The sequence below is a fragment of the Trichomycterus rosablanca genome, chromosome 14 (assembly GCF_030014385.1).
Source record: "Trichomycterus rosablanca isolate fTriRos1 chromosome 14, fTriRos1.hap1, whole genome shotgun sequence".
In the NCBI taxonomy this organism is placed as follows: domain Eukaryota; kingdom Metazoa; phylum Chordata; class Actinopteri; order Siluriformes; family Trichomycteridae; genus Trichomycterus; species Trichomycterus rosablanca.
In genome coordinates this window covers 21494420-21512969 of record NC_086001.1, presented here as the reverse complement: position 1 = coordinate 21512969, position 18550 = coordinate 21494420, and the positions used below count along the sequence as shown (strand labels likewise).

General features: G+C 39.5%; 1 protein-coding gene across 1 annotated transcript in view; it reads right to left on the bottom strand.

Moving 5' to 3' along the window:
- LOC134326199 (zinc finger protein 850-like) overlaps positions 1–18550 on the bottom strand; it is a gene marked incomplete at its 5' end in the record, with an annotated part of 94905 nt that overhangs the window by 49992 nt on the left and 26363 nt on the right. The window lies entirely within an intron of this gene.

The following is an 18550-nucleotide window of genomic DNA, read 5'->3' as shown; positions in this document are numbered from 1 at the left end:
AAAGGTTTTTAAACACCACTAACCTGACACGACACTCAAGAGTACATCACCCAAGGCACGTAAGTATTACAGTGATCAGAACACAGCACAGCTAGTAAAACCCACAAACAAACAAAAAATCCAGCAAACTGTGGAGACCACATTTGACCAATACCAAAAGTACAGCAACCGGAAGGCTAAAGAAATCACATCCAAAGTGATGGAATTTTTAGTGCTTAATATTTCACCAGGAGCCACACAATGCCATTCCTATTCTTCAAGTGTTGCCTTTCCCGAGCTGTATCAAGCAGTTTAATCACACAGATTAACTTATGTTACCTCCCTGAGTTTTACAAGCGATACATGAAGTTCTGAGGTCAGTCCCACATCCAGAAGCTCAGTGGATTCATTCTCACTTTGAGCTACACAGTGCAGCTGTGTGGACAAGAATTCACAGGTAGACAAAGTTTCAAATGTGAACGACTGGGCAGATACCGATTGAGGGCAGGGCTTTTAAAAAAGCAAAGAATGTTTCATCTTGCGACAATATGGATGCAACATTTCCAATCAACCACATTTAAAACACTGTTGAACTCCGAACACTAGTTCAATGCGTGTGCAGAACTGTACTGTGGAGGTATTTTACAAATATTTGCATGAGTCACATATGGCTTACTTAAAAAAAAAAAAAAGGATAAAAAGGCCAGAGTGGCTATATACACATGAGTTACCTACATGCACCCTGTGTGCCTAGGAGTCATTAACCAACTTCTTTCTCTTCAGCGGAAGTGAGGACCTTTCACTAGAAGGGTGTCTGTATTTACTGCCAAAGATCTCACAACCAATGTCTGGAAGAGACCAGTCATCTGATTCTCCACAACCACCTAAGTTCTGCAAACAGGACAAAGAAAAATTGCATATAATTGTTCAGGCATTAGAAAACATTTGATCATTAATAAAGGGAGCTGTTGACGTCACATTAAATGAACGCATGAACATGAAGCTATGAAATGAAGACAAGAAGCTACCCTGTTACTAAGAAAGATGTATATATTTGATGGAAAATGGAAAAAAATGCCAAGAACCATCCTAAATTTATGGGTACATTCAATGCCCAATGTTGGCATTCATATTTTGTTCTGAATATTTTCACAAAAAGATTTACAGCTTTAGGAAAAACTATGGGTCTGTCAGAGAGCAATCCAGCTTAAACCCAGTTACTAATATTGACACCGACTACAGAAGGACAACCTGCCTTTGATCGAATACATGTTCTTATACTAACACATCTAATCTCATATGCTCTTAATACTTGCATGCATAAGCACGTGTAGTTTGGTTAACACGATAAGCATGCATATGCCTTAGGCAAGCACACCTAATTTCATCATTTTAAATCATGTTGCCATTTAATTTCAATTAGACCAACTGATAAGGAATCAGGTATGTTTCTGCTTAGTTGATGTTTAAACCTGCAGCCACACTAGCCATTTATGGATAAGACTGGAGAACCATCTTACGATATATAAGCGTTAAAGAATTCCACTAGCATTTAATGAGGGAGAAAACAACTTTGTCTTAGAAACGACCAAATACGTTTAACTTAAAGTGAAATATTTACAGACATTAGCTATAGGTGGCATGAAATGGAGTCCAGTGATTACCAATACTGGCATTTAAAATCCATATCCCTGTATATTTTAAAAAGTTCTCACTTTTTATACCAACACTGAACTAACAAATCATCTCATTAGGAGTTATAGCTCAAGCACGAAACACTAATTGTGCGCGTCGATGAGTTAGAATCTTCGTGGCGAATTTAAAAGGTTAGCGCGAGCGAACCAGTTAACGGACACTCAATGGTTTTGTAAGCTATAGCCTGAGACGCTGCTCTTCTACCCGTCAAAGCCATCGATTTATTGTAGCATATAGTTGCTTTTTGTATATAATAATTCGACTGATTTTTTTTTTACATCTTCACTGAGTATAAGTTACACTCCTGTTTGCATACACCCCCCCAATTTACAAAGTAAGTAGAACTAGCTAGATAACTTGGCTAGCATTACTTTAGCTTGAAGCTAAAAAAAAAACTAGCTATAGCGTTAGCCGGAAATATTTTTGGTATTTGTTAGTTAGAAGTGTCAATTCTGAACTTCTACTTGTTTAATCAGTTGGCCTCAGTCTTTAAACAGTTAACCTGATGTGCTCTGGCTTGTCTGGAAAGAAATCCAGCAGTTAACTGGCCAGTTGTGGATAAGTCTGGACAACGCTGAATAAAAATACACAGGTTCTTTCAAACATCAAGAAACTATATATTAAAGAACCATGGTAAATGTAGTCGTTCAATGGATAGTTAACATTATCTTCCATTTATTATTAAATACATGTGTAAAAATGATCAAACCTACATTTAAATATATTTACCTTCACTAAATTTGAGCAGTAGAAAAAGTGCACAAAATCAGGAACTTTGCAAACATTTCAACACACCACAGGGTCAGTGTTCCCAGATAGTGATTCAGATCAATCCAGGATTACTTTTTTCCTTATGGAAAACTGTCAAAGGGTTCTCTGAGTGATGCCACAGAAGATGCATGTTTTTTTTTTACCATAAAATACAAAGTTTGCACAAGGAACGTGAGAGTGTGAAGAACCTTTAAATTAAAAAAACAAACAAACACAACCTTTTCCAAATTAAGATTCTTTAAGACTTCTTCACACTCACACATCCCTTCTACAAACATAGTATTTTATGGAACCAAAAGTAGTTCTTCTGTGGAGACTCGGAGAACCCTTTGACAAAACAATGTTTTTTTTCAAGGGTTCTTTAGTTAAGGAAGTAGTTCTACTTAGAACTATGATTTCTATATGGAACCATTTCATGCTTAAAAGGTTCTTTGCATAGTGAAATGGGTCTTTAGATTGATGGAGATTGTGTTGTGCATGGTTCTATATAGCACCAAAAGGGTTCTTCTATTGTTACAAGCTTGACATTGTAACACTACAAGCACCCTCTTGGTGCTAAGAAGAAACATGTACAATGGATTCTCCATTCTATATAGGTCCTTAATGCTCATGGTCATTCACTTTACTAAAGAACCCTTGAAGAACCTTTTTGTTTTAAGTGTGTACACTTATCAAAGGATTATTTACCATATCAACCTTTTTTCATACAATTACCCACAGTTGTCTTCTTATACTCAGGTTCACTAGCAAGACAGGTGCGCAAAAGACAAAGGTATGCAATAAACAAGCAATAGCTCCTTTAATAACTTTAATAACATACATTGAATGTGACAATGATTCTGTTTTGTATCTTTTGTTTAACTGTACAGAATGTCTTGCAGAAAACCATCATATTGGACACTTAGGCGAAAAGCAAAAGCATGGGTTGATCGAGACTTAGTCAATTCAGGCACAAGGGGGGGGGGGGCAGAGCATTGATTCAGAAACAGAAAACAATGCTCTACTTGAAGACGAAGACAACGATGATGATGATTTGGAGTTCATGGATTGCCAATCTGCTGTGTGTAAAAATGACCTCAGTTGCATTACTAATGATGTATTTTTTGACTGTGAGGACTTTGATTCTGGATCAGAGTCAGAACTGGAGTTTGATTCTTTGCGTGATGAACTAGCAAAATGGGCAATTCAACACCACATCACGCACAGTGCAATAAATGCAGCTAGATGTCCTTGGCAAGTATCACTCAATCTTGCCAAAAGATGCCAGGACACTCTTGAGTACAGCAAGACCAAATGATCTTGCAATTCAGGATAAAGCCGGTGGTCAGTACTACTACTTTGGTGTGCTCCAATCAATTACACACATTCTGCAAAAAAACAAGGGTTTAGTGGCCAATACAAAACACCTGAAACTTCAAGTCAATATTGATGGGCTACCACTTTTCAAAAGCTCACCAACACAGCTGTGGCCCATCCTTGGCACTGTTATTAACTTGCCACATCATGAGCCAGTGACAATTGGGCTGTTTTGTGGTGAAAGAAAGCCTAATTCACCAAACGAGTTTCTTGATGACTTTGCATTAGAGATAGTCAAGCTTGCTGAGGGGTTTGACTTTGAGGGAGTAAGGTTAACTTTGCAGCTCTCTTCAATGGTCTGTGATGCCCCAGCCCGTGCTTTTATTAAGTGTATAAAAGGTCACACAGGGTACCATGGGTGTGAGAAATGCACACAGGAAGGCGTTTACATAGACAACAGAATGACGTATCCTAGAACCGACCTGCCACAACGGACAGATCAAAGTTTCAGGGATAAGACCGATTTGGATCACCACCATGGTATTTCAGCTCTAGAAAAGACATCTCTGGGAATGGTATCTGGGTTCCTTCTTGATTACACCTTGATTGCACCTTGTGTGCCTAGGTGTCATGCGGCGACTTCTGTACCTGTGGCTGAAGTTAGGTCCTCTCACTTGTAGGCTGTCCAACTTTCAGGAAAACGCATTAACGGAAAGGCTGCTGGGTATCCAAAGCTATGTACCTATTGAGTTTGCATGTCGACCAAGGACTCTTAGAGAAATTGACATGTGGAAAGCCACAGAGTTTAGACAATTTTTATTGTACACTGGCCCTGTTCTGCTCAAAGATACATTGAGCACCGCAGTGTACCAAAATTATCTGCTGCTATTTGTGGGCATTTTCATCCTTAGCAACAAGGACTATCTTGAATATGCCAATAACATCCTAGGTCTTTTTGTTTCTCATTTTGGACAGCTCTATGGCCCTAAATTTGTGTCGTACAATGTTCACAATCTAGCGCATCTTGCGCAAGACGTTAAAAATCCCGGTGTTCTTGACAGCTTCAGTGCCTTCCAATATGAAAACCACCTGAGTAAAATAAAAAAAATGATTAGAAAACCTAGCAGCCCACTCAGTCAAATTGTAAAAAGACTGTCAGAGGTACCATGGAGAGATAGCCCAGAGAAAAAGACATGTTTATTAAGACAAAGCATCTCTGGTCCTCTTCCTCCACCTTTTTATGGTGCAACCCAATACAAAAAGCTGGTAACACCACTGTTCACTGTCAAGCTTGACCAGGCCAACAGTTATACAGGTCCTTCTCAAAAAATTAGCATATTGTGATAAAGTTCATTATTTTCCATAATGTAATGATAAAAATTTAACTTTCATATATTTTAGATTCATTGCACACCAACTGAAATATTTCAGGTCTTTTATTGTTTTAATACTGATGATTTTGGCATACAGCTCATGAAAACCCAAAATTCCTATCTCAAAAAATTAGCATATTTCATCCGACCAATAAAAGAAAAGTGTTTTTAATACAAAAAAAGTCAACCTTCAAATAATTATGTTCAGTTATGCACTCAATACTTGGTCGGGAATCCTTTTGCAGAAATGACTGCTTCAATGCGGCGTGGCATGGAGGCAATCAGCCTGTGGCACTGCTGAGGTGTTATGGAGGCCCAGGATGCTTCGATAGCGGCCTTAAGCTCATCCAGAGTGTTGGGTCTTGTGTCTCTCAACTTTCTCTTCACAATATCCCACAGATTCTCTATGGGGTTCAGGTCAGGAGAGTTGGCAGGCCAATTGAGCACAGTAATACCATGGTCAGTAAACCATTCACCAGTGGTTTTGGCACTGTGAGCAGGTGCCAGGTCGTGCTGAAAAATGAAATCTTCATCTCCATAAAGCTTTTCAGCAGATGGAAGCATGAAGTGCTCCAAAATCTCCTGATAGCTAGCTGCATTGACCCTGCCCTTGATAAAACACAGTGGACCAACACCAGCAGCTGACATGGCACCCCAGACCATCACTGACTGTGGGTACTTGACACTGGACTTCAGGCATTTTGGCATTTCCTTCTCCCCAGTCTTCCTCCAGACTCTGGCACCTTGATTTCCGAAAACAGTACTTTGGACCACTGAGCAACAGTCCAGTGCTGCTTCTCTGTAGCCCAGGTCAGGCGCTTCTGCCGCTGTTTCTGGTTCAAAAGTGGCTTGACCTGGGGAATGCGGCACCTGTAGCCCATTTCCTGCACACGCCTGTGCACGGTGGCTCTGGATGTTTCTACTCCAGACTCAGTCCACTGCTTCCGCAGGTCCCCCAAGGTCTGGAATCGGCCCTTCTCCACAATCTTCCTCAGGGTCCGGTCACCTCTTCTCGTTGTGCAGCGTTTTCTGCCACACTTTTTCCTTCCCACAGACTTCCCACTGAGGTGCCTTGATACAGCACTCTGGGAGCAGCCTATTCGTTCAGAAATTTCTTTCTGTGTCTTACCCTCTTGCTTGAGGGTGTCAATGATGGCCTTCTGGACAGCAGTCAGGTCGGCAGTCTTACCCATGATTGCAGTTTTGAGTAATGAACCAGGCTGGGAGTTTTTAAAAGCCTCAGGAATCTTTTGCAGGTGTTTAGAGTTAATTCGTTGATTCAGATGATTAGGTTAATAGCTCGTTTAGAGAACCTTTTCATGATATGCTAATTATTTGAGATAGGAATTTTGGGTTTTCATGAGCTGTATGCCAAAATCATCAGTATTAAAACAATTAAAGACCTGAAATATTTCAGTTGGTGTGCAATGAATCTAAAATATATGAAAGTTTAATTTTTATCATTACATTATGGAAAATAATGAACTTTATCACAATATGCTAATTTTTTGAGAAGGACCTGTATATGCATCAGCAATAACTTTCCTGGAGTTGGGCTTACTACAGTTCATGAAATACTGTCTGTAGTTGTGTTCTCTGCTGAGTGTCATTATCAGAGGCCAATATGGACAAGCTCTTGATGCACAGAACACGTTAGCAAGTTTTATGTATAATTATAAGGATTTAGGTTAAAAAAAAAAAAGCACCAAATTGACCCATTAACTCTGGAGACGTTCCAAGGTTAATATTAACGTATCAATAAACGATTAGTTTGTGCTTGTTAGGTTTTACCATACTAAAATAAAATTTTCTTACCATTGGCAGTATCTGGCAGATAATTTACATCAGATATTGTTTCTTCAAAATCACCATTGTCTCCAACATCGTCTTCACTGTCAGACTGAATATATTTCCTATTGAATCCCCTATTGAATACAAAGAATGTACTTTTCAAATTAAGGTAGACTTGACATTAGTATTTCCCAAAAGAGATACAGGTGACAGCAAGGTTGGGTAATTGTCCATAATGTCCCATTAGTCTTAATCATCAGTTGGTGGCATGTAGTTATTTGGCTAATAGAACATTTACCTTCCTTTCCTTCTTTTGTATGAGGGCATTGTGTCATCTTCACTCTCTGTTTGCAGATCACTTTGCTGTTCAGCCAGTGCTAATTTAGGCCTTATAGCATCGTATGAATCTGATGGCAAAATAAAGGCAGAAGCATTTATGTAGCATTATATAATAGCTCTCTCAAGTCTGACTGGCTCAGGTTTTCTTAGAATGCTCAGTAAATATATTTATGAAAACAGTTTTAAGTGCAGGGTTCCAAATGTGCATATACAGTAAACTTAAACTGAATAAGACAAGGACTATAATAACCCCAGTTAACATGTGCATTGGCACTGAGCATGTCTCAGCCAACCAGTATGTGGTCAGAACTAAATATGGTATAGCATGGAATTACATATTCATAAAATTCAACTTCAAGCATTTTGTTATTGCAAACATTTTAGAAAACAGGTGATTAATTAAATCATTATATGGTAAGCTGTGGCATGACATACTTCACAAGAAAGCTATTCATGAGTATTTTGAAATTACACACTTTTCGTGCATCTCACTATGACAGCGTATTTTGCCCAGTCTGGATTCGGAATTTCTTGCTTTTTCACTGCCTTGCTCATCTCGTTTCCATTTTTGTATGGGGGCCAGCTACAGATTCCATTCGATACCCAAACAGCTGGGACTACTGCAACCTTTTTGTCTGCAAATTCCACAATGTGAAACATCCTGTAGTGGAAAAACAGAAAAGTGTTTACAATCATTTACTATATTATGTGGGGACTACTTTGGACCTGGTCACAATACTGATGAAATAAAGCACAAACAATGGCTGTATACTAAAAATAAATAAATAAATAAACATTTTCTTCTCTAATGTGAACATTCTCTCTAAACCTAACAAACAGAAACCTAACAAACAAAGCTCCAAACCTAACAAACAGAAGTATCGCTAGTATTCATGAAAAAAAAAATGTTAAGGGAGTCACTTACGTTTTAATGTGACCGTCACAGTGTTGTAATTCTGTACTTCTGTTATGTCTTTAAAAGAGACTGACAAAACAAACTGAGAAAAGAAATACATCTAGTAAATCTTTATTTACTGTACCAAAGAGTAAGGGAAGTACATAGTAACAATTGTGCAATTAGCAAAATAAAATTAACAATGCAGTATATCCAAAGGTTTGTTTCAGCCCTGTCCCTTTTTGTTACTTTTAAACTGTAAAAGATTTTTGTATGAATAAAAACAAACATTTTTGAGTGAACAAGGCTTTGAACTTTGATTATGTGGAGGAAACATAGAATATCAGCAATTATTCACATAAGCAATAATCTCACATTTGAGTCAAGTCCACAGGGCAAGTGATTTACAACAAAATCCTTTTACAGCAGCAAGACAAATTATAACAATTACTTGTTAATGAAATGTATGTTGTCAGACTATTGACATCCCTCAACCCTCTTCTACTCTTACACATGAATCAGAGGAATTCCAACAAAATCATCCTTAAATGGAAGTAATACATACTTACAAACTGAATCAACAGCAGATGTGTACAGCAAGGTTGAGTCAAGATTAGAAAGCAGAAATATCCCCAAATGAGTAGAAGTCAACGGATAATCAAAGTAATTTGCTTTTGTTTTGAATTCATTGTAAACCAACACCACTGTTCCCTCAACATCAATAATGTTTCTAACCAGAGCTATTGTATCACCAATGCGAACACAATTATCACCTTTAGAAGTTTTAATGCAAAAACAATAATTCGCTGTACTGATGGGTAGCATTACTCTTACTGAGAGGTACAGGACCGTGATTGTGTTCCTTTCTCAAACAATGTGAAAATGGTTGACTGATGTTTTCTTTTATTATGCTTTCCATTTCTGATAAGCGACGAATAATCTGAGCTACAGGGAAATGTGGCTGCCTGACGAGTCTTTTCAGCTGCCCCAAATAATTTTCAAACGGAAACCCTGATATTGTATCTAAATGTCCATGTTCTTTGACATCATCTGCAAGGTGCACAAGACCATGAACATTGTATGATATGTACTGCATTCCATAGGTCTCACCAAAATGTGAAACAAACGTCAGAAGCAAAGATTTTGCAAAGTCGTTTAAGTCCATACACAAAAATGGGTGGGCCAAGATAAACATGGCAGTGGAAAACAACATGAAGTTTTGGAAAAGGGCTGATGAAAGTACATTTCGCAGCACAACTGGTCCTGAATACAGCATGAATTGGCGCCACTCTGATGCTTTCCACCTACAGGTCTCATCTAGCCCTCTTGGTTTCCGTGCAAATTCAGAGGGTATATTGTACTTTAATTGTTTAAGATTTTCTGACACTTTGTTTAGGTCCCTTGGTTGTAGTCTAGTTTTAAGGGGTCCACTTGACCACAGCACCACTAATTTTCACATCACTCCTAAACATGATAGATGCATATAATCATGTGGGAATTTCGATACCATGCCTATGTATGTATTTGTCAGAGGGGATGTTGTTGTATGATGCTCTTCATCAGTATATAACCTGAAACTTTCATCAGTCCTTCTCTGAGCATCTAATTCAGGGAAAGCAACATTGTGATTGATTCGTCTGCCACGAGTCACACATTTATCGCATCCATAATATCCAGAGTGGCCCTTTATGCCTTTAATAAATGCCCTAGCAGGTGCATCGCATATTACTGAGGAGACAGTTATGAAGAAGGTCTTACCCTTGAAAATAAATCCAGAATGTAAAGTTTTTAACTCTTCCACAAGACTTTTTAGATATTCTTCTAAACATTTCGGCTTGCTAACACCACTAAAAATACCAATCACAAATGGTTTTGCAGATGTGTATCCTTTTAGTAACCCTAGAATAGGCCAAAATTGAGTATTGGAACTTTTGAACAAAGGAAGCCCATCAAAATGTAACTGTATTTTGAATACATGACCATTTTTTACATTTTCCCAGATCAGAGCTAGCGTGTTGTTCAGCGAGTTTAGAATTCCAAAGTAAAAGAACATCCCTCCTTTAATTTGTGAGACCTGATAATTTGTCTTTGTTTTAAGCAAGGTCCTTGCATCTTTTGGGAGGTCAGGGTGCCAGGGTCTCAGAAGGACAAGAAGAGTTGAAAGCGCTACAAGCTTAATACCAAATTCTACTGCCCAGTTTGCCAAAGACTGCGCTAGGTCAGGTTGCCATTCATGACTCTTAGGTTCACTCATGTCATGATGCTCCCATGCATCCCAAAAGGGCTCAACAACGTCTTCCCCATTTTCGAAATCATCACACTGTCCCTCATTGCACTGCTCAATTTCCATGCTATCACTCCCTCCAACCATGCCCTGCTCAGTTTCAATTCCATCACTCTCTCCAATCATGCCCTGCTCAGTTTCAATGCCATCACCCCCACCAACCATGCCCTGCTCAGTTTCAATTCCATCACTCTCTCCAATCATGCCCTGCTCAGTTTTATCACTGTAACTCACTCTCTCCATACACTCATCACTCAACACATGGCCATCTAAAAATTTCTCATTGCATCCACAGAAAACATTCTGCTCTTGATACAGTTCCAATAGCCGTTTCTTGACACTCGCAACAGCTTTTCTCCGTAGATTCGAGGACACCTGATACGCACTGTACTTTTCATGGTCCATGGGTCCACTAAAAGATGTGCACTAAGGTAAAGAACACTGTTTCAGCAATAAAGATTCAGACCATTAACTTTCATTATGTTTATTTTGATATGTGTATCTTAAAGAGTTTCGATTTTATCTACCTTTAGTATTGAAAATGCTACTAAATATTGATATTTCTAAGTATGGTATCGAAGTTGAAAATTTCAGTATCTTGACAATAACCTAATTAAAGTCCAAGTCTTAAATTCCATTCAGTGTTATTTGTGCCAAAGTACTTAAACATGAAACCGCTAACATTTATCTTTGGAAAGCTACAAATATATATGTATATATATATATATATATATATATATATATATATATATATATATATATATATATACAGTGTATCACAAAAGTGAGTACACCCCTCACATTTCTGCAGATATTTAAGTATATCTTTTCATGGGACAACACTGACAAAATGACACTTTGACACAATGAAAAGTAGTCTGTGTGCAGCTTATATAACAGTGTAAATTTATTCTTCCCTCAAAATAACTCAATATACAGCCATTAATGTCTAAACCACCGGCAACAAAAGTGAGTACACCCCTTAGTAAAAGTTCCTAAAGTGTCAATATTTTGTGTGGCCACCATTATTTCCCAGAACTGCCTTAACTCTCCTGGGCATGGAGTTTACCAGAGCTTCACAGGTTGCCACTGGAATGCTTTTCCACTCCTCCATGACGACATCACGGAGCTGGCGGATATTCGAGACTTTGCGCTCCTCCACCTTCCGCTTCAGGATGCCCCAAAGATGTTGTATTGGGTTTAGGTCTGGAGACATGCTTGGCCAGTCCATCACCTTTACCCTCAGCCTCTTTAATAAAGCAGTGGTCGTCTTAGAGGTGTGTTTGGGGTAATTATCATGCTGGAACACTGCCCTGCGACCCAGTTTCCGGAGGGAGGGGATCATGCTCTGCTTCAGTATTTCACAGTACATATTGGAGTTCATGTGTCCCTCAATGAAATGTAACTCCCCAACACCTGCTGCACTCATGCAGCCCCAGACCATGGCATTCCCACCACCATGCTTGACTGTAGGCATGACACACTTATCTTTGTACTCCTCACCTGATTGCCGCCACACATGCTTGAGACCATCTGAAGCAAACAAATTAATCTTGGTCTCATCAGACCATAGGACATGGTTCCAGTAATCCATGTCCTTTGTTGACATGTCTTCAGCAAACTGTTTGCGGGCTTTCTTGTGTAGAGACTTCAGAAGAGGCTTCCTTCTGGGGTGACAGCCATGCAGACCAATTTGATGTAGTGTGCGGCGTATGGTCTGAGCACTGACAGGCTGACCCCCCACCTTTTCAATCTCTGCAGCAATGCTGACAGCACTCCTGCGCCTATCTTTCAAAGACAGCAGTTGGATGTGACGCTGAGCACGTGCACTCAGCTTCTTTGGACGACCAACGCGAGGTCTGTTCTGAGTGGACCCTGCTCTTTTAAAATGCTGGATGATCTTGGCCACTGTGCTGCAGCTCAGTTTCAGGGTGTTGGCAATCTTCTTGTAGCCTTGGCCATCTTCATGTAGCGCAACAATTCGTCTTTTAAGATCCTCAGAGAGTTCTTTGCCATGAGGTGCCATGTTGGAACTTTCAGTGACCAGTATGAGAGAGTGTGAGAGCTGTACTACTAAATTGAACACACCTGCTTCCTATGCACACCTGAGACCTAGTAACACTAACAAATCACATGACATTTTGAATGGAAAATGACAAGCAGTGCTCAATTTGGACATTTAGGGGTGTAGTCTCTTAGGGGTGTACTCACTTTTGTTGCCGGTGGTTTAGACATTAATGGCTGTATATTGAGTTATTTTGAGGGAAGAATAAATTTACACTGTTATATAAGCTGCACACAGACTACTTTTCATTGTGTCAAAGTGTCATTTTGTCAGTGTTGTCCCATGAAAAGATATACTTAAATATCTGCAGAAATGTGAGGGGTGTACTCACTTTTGTGATACACTGTATATATATATATATATATATATATATATATATATATACAGTGTATCACAAAAGTGAGTACACCCCTCACATTTCTGCAAATATTTCATTATATCTTTTCATGGGACAACACTATAGACATGAAACTTGGATATAACTTAGAGTAGTCAGTGTACAGCTTGTATAGCAGTGTAGATTTACTGTCTTCTGAAAATAACTCAACACACAGCCATTAATGTCTAAATAGCTGCAACATAAGTGAGTACACCCCACAGTGAACATGTCCAAATTGTGCCCAAATGTGTCGTTGTCCCTCCCTGGTGTCATGTGTCAAGGTCCCAGGTGTAAATAGGGAGCAGGGCTGTTAAATTTGGTGTTTTGGGTACAATTCCCTCATACTGGCCACTGGATATTCAACATGGCACCTCATGGCAAAGAACTCTCTGAGGATGTGAGAAATAGAATTGTTGCTCTCCACAAAGATGGCCTGGGCTATAAGAAGATTGCTAACACCCTGAAACTGAGCTACAGCATGGTGGCCAAGGTCATACAGCGGTTTTCCAGGACAGGTTCTACTCGGAACAGGCTTCGCCAGGGTCGACCAAAGAAGTTGAGTCCACGTGTTCGGCGTCATATCCAGAGGTTGGCTTTAAAAAATAGACACATGAGTGCTGCCAGCATTGCTGCAGAGGTTGAAGACGTGGGAGGTCAGCCTGTCAGTGCTCAGACCATACGCCGCACACTGCATCAACTCGGTCTGCATGGTCGTCATCCCAGAAGGAAGCTGACGCACAAGAAAGCCCGCAAACAGTTTGCTGAAGACAAGCAGTCCAAGAACATGGATTACTGGAATGCCCTGTGGTCTGACGAGACCAAGATAAACTTGTTTGGCTCAGATGGTGTCCAGCATGTGTGGCGGCGCCCTGGTGAGAAGTACCAAGACAACTGTATCTTGCCTACAGTCAAGCATGGTGGTGGTAGCATCATGGTCTTGGGCTGCATGAGTGTTGCTGGCACTGGGGAGCTGCAGTTCATTGAGGGAAACATGAATTCCAACATGTACTGTGACATTCTGAAACAGAGCATGATCCCCTCCCTTCGAAAACTGGGCCTCATGGCAGTTTTCCAACAGGATAACGACCCCAAACACAACCTCCAAGATGACAACTGCCTTGCTGAGGAAGCTGAAGGTAAAGGTGATGGACTAAACCCAATTGAGCACCTGTGGCGCATCCTCAAGTGGAAGGTGGAGGAGTTCAAGGTGTCTAACATCCACCAGCTCCGTGATGTCATCATGGAGGAGTGGAAGAGGATTCCAGTAGCAACCTGTGCAGCTCTGGTGAATTCCATGCCCAGGAGGGTTAAGGCAGTGCTGGATAATAATGGTGGTCACACAAAATATTGACACTTTGGGCACAATTTGGACATGTTCACTGTGGGGTGTACTCACATATGTTGCCAGCCATTTAGACATTAATGGCTGTGTGTTGAGTTATTTTCAGAAGACAGTAAATGTACACTGCTATACAAGTTGTACACTGACTACTCTAAGTTATATCCAAGTTTTATTTCTATAGTGTTGTCCCATGAAAAGATATAATAAAATATTTGCAGAAATGTGAGGGGTGTACTCACTTTTGTGATACACTGTATATATATATATAAATAAATAACTGTCAACATACCTGAGTGATATTGGCAAATATATTACTAACAGACGTTCCGCTACCACACTGGAATAGGTGCCTGTCAGATGGGCAGAAGGAGACAATCAATAACGTTATTACAAACAAGGTCAGCAATTCCTGTAATTAATGCTGTTCATTTCTTCCAGAAAAGGGTCACCCGATAAAGGTGTGGTTGGTAAACACCATAAAAATATTGGCATTATTAACTGGGATTAATTAAATTAGGGACTTGCTTGCCCACTAGGAGTTATATGATTCAGACCAGCCCACTTTAAACTCTGACTGCTCACTTCACTAGTGTGTGTATATGTGTTTCACTGAATGGATGGGTTAAATGCCAGGACATAGTGGCAAATAGATCACTTTCACGTTTGTTTTAAAAAAAAGGCTTAACAATATCATGTGATGCACGACGTCACATCACCGTAAAATTGCCTCTATTCATATTTTTTCCCTAAAAAACTACTCATAACGTTACTTGGGAGAGTATATAACCATAACATTATTAATTTACAATTTTAAAACCGTCACCTCTGCACTGTCTGCCTTTTTCGCTTTGAACACCTTCACTGCTCTAGTTCAGTTATGTGATAGGAAAGTGCAAGTGTGTAAAGGCTGCTGATGCGGAATGTAAAAAGGGCGGACAGTGCGGAGATAACCGTTTACAAGTGAAATTAAAAGTTTGTAATTAATAATGTTATGGTTATATGAGTGGCTTTTTAGAAAAAAAATAATGAATTGTGGCAATTTTGATTTGGTGGCTTGACGTTGTGTGTCACATGACACTTATTAGACGGCTGGTGTGTGTGAAGTTCGATGCATACTGCATACTCGCGTACTTAAAGAGCGTACTACTTTAACGGTCAAGCAGTGTGTACTGTATTAAATCTAGTACATACTGTCGATGTATGCCATTTCGGACGCAGCCTAAGTTAGATGAAACACGAAAATTACACATTTTGTTTAAACATCAGTGAATTTCACCGAAAAGCGATTAGTATTCAGATATGCAAATATGTTGTGTTGTCAGCTATCAGTGCTCCTGCTAGCGGCTAACGGCTGCTACCGAAGACCTGCCGCGCCATTTACAAACACACAGTTACTCACATCGGCTTGTAAAATACGCCAAACAATGCGCATTACTAATATTAAAATACTTAGGTATGTCAGAGCGATTGTATGAGGGCTACGTTTATCATTAAAGAACGTTAGCTATGTGAGAAAAAGTGTAGCTAGTTAGCTAGCTAAAGTAAGCATAAAAATAATTTTTATATTGTAAAAATACAATTACATTTTACTATAGCATTCGATAGAAAAACGTATATATAATTAACAGTTTTAACTACACCTGAGTGATATATATATATATACAAAAATATAAGATTAAATTGAAATACTTACAGAATGAAGCAGGACACTGAGGCGGGTGAGAGCTCGCGCACGGCGGTGAGAGAAAAGAGCGGGAATCTTCATCGTCTTCTTCTTCGGTGGTTTTTACCTCAGCTTACTTTCACCCCTTCATGTTCCTCATTCAGAGTTTATTCATTATAAAGTTTATTCCAGTCCAGTCGTCTTTAAAACATTACTTATTTAATCTCTTCTGTCTCCGTATTAACCTGCACTATTTCCCCTAATCATTTTTGTCGTTCATGTCTCAGTCATTAGAGCATATCAATTATCTAAAAACATATATAATATTAACAAAGACTACCTATAATTATGTGGTATTTAACAAGTTAAAATAATTATTTAATTTATTTAAAATTATTCCATCGTTTTCCAGACAGTTACCGGTATCGGTCCGAGTCACTGATATTTATAGTGGGCCACATACCTCATGCTGAACGTGGCCCGAGTTCGGTTATACAGATATTACTACAGATATTGGCCCAGACTCGGCCCTAATGACGTCACCCGAGTCCGACAGTACGCCAGATGTCCCGCACCTCACCCACATGTGGCCCGATAGTCAGGGCTCTAGACTAACTTTTTGCACTGGTTGCACTGGTGCACCTAACTTTTTTTCTTAGGTGCACCAGCACAAAAGTTAGGTGCACCCAAATTTTCGACCGCATCGCATTTAACACCGCAGTTTTACAGGTTCACTTTTTTTTTTTTTTTTTTTAATCACTGTCCATACAGGCAATATTGACTTGGAAATAACTAACAATCTGGTCAACATGGCCTCGTCTGATGATCTGTTTGCTGCTGCCTGACAATGAAGGGCAGTGGGGAGAGGGGACACTCGGGCAGTGCATTTATCGCCGCATGTAATGTGTTTTATAGATGCATTGGGCTTTTTCAGCCTTTCAATTCGAAATGTATTAGAACCAGTCACAAATACACTATTGCCGGCCACTGTCTTCTTTACAGTTAATTATAGTATTACAGACTAATTATAGCACACTTATAAAAATTATAAAAATAATAGAGTAAATGTGTATGTATGTGTGTATATCTATTTATGTATGTGTGTGTATATTTAAAATGATATGTATATGTTTGTGTGTGTGTTAGAGTGTAATCTTAAATGCAGTGCATTATATTATCGGCTTTACTGAATCTTTTAGATTCCCAAAATCGCTTGCGGTGCACTCACTGTGTATTTTGACTACATGTATTGTAATATATTTTGGTCTTTTAGTTATTTTTATATTTTACTTAACGAAAATATTGTCGTGTTTTTACTTTCACTATCGCGGCACTTTACCGCTAGCATTAGCCCCTTACTACCGTAGAGGGTCGGCTCACCTAGCCGCTGTCCGGTGGGGATGCTGCGGGTCTTTTGCTGTGCGGTGGTGGAGGTGTGGGAATAAAGGCACACGGCAGGGTCGAGTCACTTTAACTGTTTAGTCAGGACTTAAGTGAGCGTTACAACACTTTACACCGCCGAGCTCCAGAACCCGAACTTCCATTCTGGGGACATCCGGCGAGTCTCATATACAAAACTAAACTTACTGAAGAACGTATAAACCTGGTGCTGCATTCTGATTGGCTGAGCTGAATGTCGCTCACATATCACTGCTACAATATTGTCCCGCCCTTCGCTATCTCTGATTGGTTTAGACCATGTTATTGGCCTAATGTGTGTCTGTTGTTTTTTTTTCCCTCGGACGCCTGGTCGCGCCAGTGCGACCTAAGATTTTTTTTAGTCGCACCATTGAGAAATTAGGTCGCATGTGCGACCAAATTGGTCGCACTCTAGAGCCCTGCCGATAGTACACTGCTAGCTGGGAAGTTTGGCTAATTGAAATAATGGCGTGTTTCTGACCTGAATGAGAGGGGAATTAAAAAGATCTCACACTTGTCAGAGACAACGTCTGAAGTCCAGGTCAATAGGAGCTGCTAGTTAGAGAAGGATCTCTTGTTTGTTAGTTTAAGTCTAAAAGTGGGTGTGGCCCGTACGGGGATCGAACCCACAACCTTGGCATTATTAGCACCACACTCTAACCAACTGAGCTAACCGGCCAGTTCTTATAGTCACTTTAAATCTTTGTACATAATTCTACACTAACTCCATTCAAGCAGCTGAAATGGACTTTAATACAACCCCTGGCAAAAATTATGGAATCACCACTCTTGGAAGATGTTCTTTCAATTGTTTAATTTTGTAGAAAAAAAATAAATCACAGACATGCCACAAAACTATCATTTCTCAAACTGTCAACCCTCTGGCATTAAGAAACAATAAAAAAAAGAAACAAATATAATAGTTGTGTTCAGTCACAATTGCTTTTTTTATGGAAAATTATGGAATCATTAGAAAACACTGCACCATTATTACTTTGTTGCACCACCTCTGGCTTTTATAATGGTTTAAACTCTATGAGGCATGGAGTTAACTAATGACAAACAGTATTCTTCATCAATCTGCCTTCAACTGTCTCTTGCTGTTGCCAGATCAGCTTTGTAGGTTGGAACCTTGTCATTGACCATTTTCTTCAATTTCCACCAGAGATTTTCAAATGGATTGAGATCCGGACTATTTGCAGGCCATGCTATTGACATTATATGTTTTCTTGAAGGAAAGTTTTCATGTCCTTTGCCCT